We start from the raw sequence: 6,484 nt of genomic DNA on the forward strand, positions 1-6,484 counted from the left end.
TGGGGATTTAAAGATTGTTTTCAGCCGTTTATTGCTTGTGATGTGTTTGAGTTGTTTACGGGTATTTTGCATGGTGTTATTTGCGTTTTATCAAAGAAGTAATCATGTATAAAGACATAAATCGGGCTTTAATCTTGCAAAATCAAGAATTACGCCAGGAACTTCACAAACTCAAGGAGGAAATTGTAGCGTTGAATCGTAATCTGATGGTGGAAAAACATGCAGTGCGAATGTTGAATCAACGTCATTTAAAACTATTGAGGGATGTTTCAAAAGCCTGCAATGCTGCTATGCAAGAATTGAATCAACCGACCGATGAGCTGTCAAACGAGTCGAATCAATCTCGATTGACGAACAGCCAGGACAAAAATGTATCGCGGCGATCAGTGCGACAAGTCCGGCCGACATTGCGGCAGATGCAAGTGGACGAGTACAATAAGGAAAATGTAAGCCCAACACGTGATGATGTCACAGAAGAAAGTGCGGTTTCATACGTACAAACCAGAAGACGATGGGATGATGAAGCTCCCGCGGAAGTCGAATCGGAAAGTATACAAACTGCGCGCGAAGACATATCAACCAGTGAATTGGACCTTGATGGTTCCACAGAAGAGGGTGAGAAGAGTGCAGAAGACTCGCAAGGTAATTATATATTTTAAAGTATTTTTCTTCCATTGTTGAGTAATTTCTCGTTTGTGGGAGCAAGGACTATTATTTCTTTTCGCTTAGAGCATTGCATACACTGCAGTCGATATCACCCAAATTCTCGCTCACGTTGCAGAGAGGAATTATTCTGGAGAACTTTCTTAGCGACCACTACTGACATTAGTTTCCAGTTTCTTTTTACGAACATCAGTTTCCATTTCCTTCGGATCCCAACATTGTGTGGGTCCAACATTTTCAGCATTGTCACTAGGTCGACTTAACTTTTTGTTTCGGAACTTTCTGTGGTCCAATATGTACTTTGCGCCATTCTTCGTTGGAATATAACAGGATATAGGATACATTCGTCCGCCAATTTCCAATTTTATTTTTGAAAATCTCCCGCCCGAGTTGCAATTGAATAGGATAGAAGCTCACACAAATCTTGTTGTTATCTAGCAGCTCAATATGGAAATAAGATGAGCTGAGCATCTCCCGTGTGATTCGGAGGTTCTTCTTGGTGAGGTTTAATCAATCCTTTGTGCCTGCTTGGAACCTAGAGTATCCAGACCTTATTGAACGAGCCGAGCGCATTCAGTCTATCAAGGCGTTCCCATACCAATTTAGAGTTCACCTGGTTGGACCTAAGCACCTTGATCGCCCCTTGGCTGTCAGTCAGAATAGCAATGTTCGGTCCTCTGTAGTTCCTTTGGAAATTAAAGGAGGCACATCTGTCTATTGCGTATATTTCCACCTGGAATATGCTAGTGTGCTTACCCATTGGTTCCAAACATTTTCCTTGGACCAATGACCAGGGCACTCGCTCTCTCTGCTGTGAGGGATCTGTAAGTGTGCTAAGTAATCAGTTGCTGGTTTAGGCCGTATGTCCCCTCCCAGTTGGCATTGTTACTCCAACGTCTTTCAAACTCCTTATCGAAGTGAAACCTCATTGGCATGTTATCTTTTGGTATCAATAATTCGGGGTACCGCCTAGGAAGAATATCAATCTTCGTTCGATATGCGTCTTCCAGAGTAATTTTTGGTCTAGCGGAATTCCCAAATATTTAACCCCGGTTTCTCGTTTCAACTCTATGTCATGTAACCGTGTGACTCTCAGGTGATTAAGCTTACGTTTCCTAGTGAATGGTACTATGGTGGTTTTGGCTGGATTGGCTCCGGGCACTAGTAAACCTTAATCCAGTTTAGATTCTATCATATAGACTATCCTCATATTTGCCCCTGCAGATTAAAACAATGTCGCCCGCGTAACTCTCGACCTGTATTCCAGTATTTGTTAGCTCGTCCAGGAGTTCGTCCGCTACCAAACGCACACAGTGCTATTTCTTTTATTTTTATGGCAGTTTCGGTTGACCTTCCTACCCGACAAGCGTGTTGACACTGATCTAGGGGATTACTCATTAGAGCATTATCTCTAATATAGTCTGTTATGTTGAGTACGAAAAGTGTTACGCAAATTGGTCTAAAGATTTAATGTGAAAAGGATGCGGAATAAAAACTTTGCCCCTGGCTATGCTGCCCCTTACCACCCTCAGAAGAGACTCTAAGATGATTTCTAGGCCTCTTTGGATTAATGCTGGGAAGATGCGATCTACTCCGGGCAATATCAGTGGTTCAAAAGTTCCCATTGCCCACCTTACCCAAGCTTCCAAGCATATATTTTTTGCTAGTTTCCAATTCTCCCTTCTTTCCCTTCTATTTGTTGTTGGAATGACAGGCAGAATGTTGCCGCCTGCCGCCGTGGGAAAGGACGGCGGGAAATAAATTCTGAGAAGCAGGTATACTCTGTGTTCCTTGTTCTCGGTAAATGTCCTATGCTCCTTCTTAAAACAGATATTGCCCCGTCTTTGGCTACAGCTTTGTAAAGCCTGGTTGCTTCTTACCTTTTTGATTGGTGTCACGGTTTCCCTAGACTTCGTGATGGGCGTTGGCATTGCAGCCGAGGAGAAGTGGTAACGCCCTCTTCTCACAGTATTTCACCAATTTAGCGATTAGCTCCGGTGGAACCCGGATGTCTCCTGGGAAGTAGCCTGATGTCACGATTCCAAGTGAAACTTGGATAGCCACAAGGTCCCCGATCAGGAACTCTGAAAGACATATATATTTTAAATTACGTTTAAGAATTGTGCAGGCTCTTGGTTTTTCACAAGAAGAGTCCCATATCACCTGCATGCTTCCTCCTCGCAAACCGCGAATCTGCTCCCCGTACACCCAGGGCTTCTGAGCCAGCACTATTTCAATGTTCTCAATGCCTACAGGTATTAATCATCTACTCCAATCGTGAGGAATTTACCCTTGCCCTCCACCTTGCTTCTGAAGACTCTCCACAATTGCGTTTGAAAGTTCTCATTCTGAGCAATTAGGAGGTCCATAAGATCTTCCGGCTTTATTGTTGCAGCTTTCGGAAAAAACACTGTCACCATGTATGCTCCTGGTATATCATCCCCAGCATATGTTGACAGTTTTGTTCCTTCCAAACCTGGCAATTTAGGAACTATGGTTCTAAGCCAAACTCCAGTGTCCTCTGTCGGGCTGTCCACCAGTATGTGACCTGGTCGAAATCGTATCCCGGTGAGCACAAGTTGCGCAGTCCATCCCTTGCACATCTGCCTGACGACAAGGTTTTCGATATTTTCCTGCTCCTCACGAGTTAATATTTGTTCGGGGAACTTTTTTGGCAGTATGGTCAGTCAAATGCGCTTGATCGCACTAGAATAGCTAATGGCAGACTTCCTGATTCCTGCCTTCACCTCTGACCTACCCGGGTTTTCTCCCCTCTTGGGTCCAGGTTTGGATTTTTTGGGAGGATTCCCCTCACGCGGGCTAACCTCCGTTGCTTCCCGCTTTCTTGGCTCCAATAAAGATCGTTTAGGTGAGTCCTGAGCTTTGTTAAGGTCCTATTCTGGTTTCAGGCCTTCCTTCAGATAACGCAGATGCCACTTAGCACCTGCGCCACTGAGACCTGTCTCCTTCCTGACATTTGACATATTGATCTCAGACGTGTTTTTGCTTGTCCCTGCTTTTTGAGCACTGGTCTTTGTTGGTAGTCGTCCTCGCAGTATACCAATGTTGACTTTGGATCTACTGCTTGCTTGCTTGCCTCGGCCTGGTTAACCAGTTTGTATGCGGTACGGGGTCCCGCTTGTTTTGTTGTAGTTTTCTTTATTTTTGTAGCCCCCCATATCACGGTAAGGTAAAACTTACTCACTGAGGCGACCGGGTCCCCGAGAGGCTCCGTTTGAATGCAATCAGTTACTCCCGACTGTAAACTATGAAATGCGCACGGTTCGCAGGACACCCTGGATTGGGGGAGTTGTTTTTCTACTCCTCAGTCTAGATCCATAGCGTTTTCTTAATAGTAGGGTCACTTCGTACAGGGTGTTAAAGCACTTTATTTAAGACCCTAACGGTACACACCAGGACTACAGTACAATGTGCAGTCACATTATAAATGGTGAATCGCGACCTTCCTCTGCGATAGCCAAACGATCTAACCGCTAAACCATCCTGAACCAAAGTTCTTGCCTATAGGCCGCAGTTAAGGTCTGGTGTTAACGCCGATTGTCGATGTGTTTCAAAGTATATCAGAAACGCAGGGTTGGTCTGGCGTCTGTTCAGTTTATGTGCACTGTATCGGCCAGTTTTCAGTTGACTCTGTTTTCAGTTGAGTCGGGTAATTTCATCGTATCTGTATTTTAAGTTTGGCACTAAATTTTAGAGCCCACCGATATAGTTGCGCAAACTCAGTGCACCAACCATGACTCTTTCGAACTGGTTCCCCAGGTTTTCAAAGTTTCGATTTTGATTTACCGTATCCGCATTATAAAATTTCTAACGAAGCATACTCAAGTTTGAAACTTCCTCTTACTATTCACAGATTTAGGATACCGTCGAATGCACACAATCAGAGAAGAGAATACAGCAGAGCTAAGTCTTACATGTATCTCATCCAAATCGTTGTCGTACTCCACCTTGAAGAATAAGTCTGCACGCCAAAATTCATCGATTGTATCACAAAGAGCTAGTTCATTGAGAAAAACACTGACAACACAAAACACTCTTACATCGCAAGAAGATGAAGCTTCATCAATCGATGAGGTTTCACAGTGTGTTCCATCCAGAGCAATCGTGCCTGAACAAATAGCAATTGACGAGGATACAATTCTTGCCAATTTCCGTTCCATGAAAGCACCATGCAGTACCCCGTACAAAGCGCATCCAAGCATGTTACTCAGAAAGTGTGTTATCAGAATAAAACGAATAGCAGAATCAGATCTACTGAAAGCAGCAGATATCAGCGAAGAGTATGAGCACTTATCAGTTCGGCAAAATGTAACAATGAAAAGGAGAAGACGAGAAAACATATCGTGCGAAATGTCTTTCTCGCGAGTTTCCTCTTCACGCGTTTCATCGCATTTATCGATAGATACATCATCGAATTTTAGTAAGAAAAAGAATACAACAAGACCAAAACGTACAGCGGCACCGAATAATTTAAAAGAACCAAAATTGTCAGTTAAGTTGCGAAGGAATGTATAGGATAGAAATAGAAAACTGACTCGACTGAAAATAAAACAAACTATTTTTTTACTCTAACTACGTTGACGTATTCTTTGTGCTCGCTGGCAGTAATTACATATTTCGAAGAATTGTAATAATATAAATTAAAATGTACGAGGGTGATTCAATAAGTCCTTAGAAAAAAAAGTTATTGTGCTTTTCACTTTCATTTCGGTAATAATTTGCTTCAATTCGGTTTTTCTTCGCGACTCTTCAACTTACTTAAGACTTCCGAAAAATTAGAGGTCGGAAGCATGGTTCTTTTGAATAATGGCCTCATTCAACGTGCATCATTTCCATAAAATATTTTATTCAAATCGATAGACGACTTCCGACCGCAAGACATCCCGAATAATTTACTTAAATTTACGGTTACATTTAAACTTATTTAAGTAATTTTAAATAGTTATCAGTCAAGCTAAACTGTTAAGAGGCAGTAATAAGGGATGGCGCTTACTAAAAGGAAATATTTTTCGAGGTTATGATTGCCATTAAGGATCTCAATGATTTATTGAATGGCCCACGTACGTTTTCTCTTATTTGTAGATATAGAAAATTGAGATATGTATTTATATTTATTGTTTAAATATAGTTGATACTCGAACTCGACGTTTTATCCTTGTTAGTAAATAAGTTTAGTGATTTCAGTTATAGAACATGTCAACGATGAGACTCGCGATTCTAGCAAAAATTAATTTTACATATAGAGTTGCGGAAAAAAATGTTGCGAGCTGTTAAAATCACGTTTGAAGTGATTACGAAAAAGTAATTCAAATTTGACAAATGAAGCGTTCTTACACGCTCTAAGGTCTAGTTTCAAATTGGACGGTTGTGCTAATGACTATTATTTATTATAAAATCTTCTCATGATTCATACTTTTTGGCGTGCTAGAATTATTTAGATTTTAATTATAATTTTTTTAAAATGTTAACACACAAGAAATGCTCCAAATATATTTTGGAATAAAATGCTTTTTTTTTTCTTTTTGGTTACATACAAGACAGTTAAATGCTAAGCAATATCGAGCAGTAATTAATGTGGACGCAACAACCTCGAATTCTGTGCTGAATCTGGGATCAAAGAACTCTGCAAACCAAATTTTGATAAATTCTCTTCAGCCGATTCCGTGCAGCGATCAGAACGAACTACCTCCTGAAGCAGTGCGCATTTCTTTCTTTTCTAACCCTGCTCTTTTTGCTCTCCTCAAGCTCATTTGTTTTTTCTCATAGATAATATTATTTTCCATGTTTTCCATTTTAAATG

This window comes from Hermetia illucens, chromosome 3, assembly GCF_905115235.1.
Source record: "Hermetia illucens chromosome 3, iHerIll2.2.curated.20191125, whole genome shotgun sequence".
Lineage (NCBI taxonomy): Eukaryota > Metazoa > Arthropoda > Insecta > Diptera > Stratiomyidae > Hermetia > Hermetia illucens.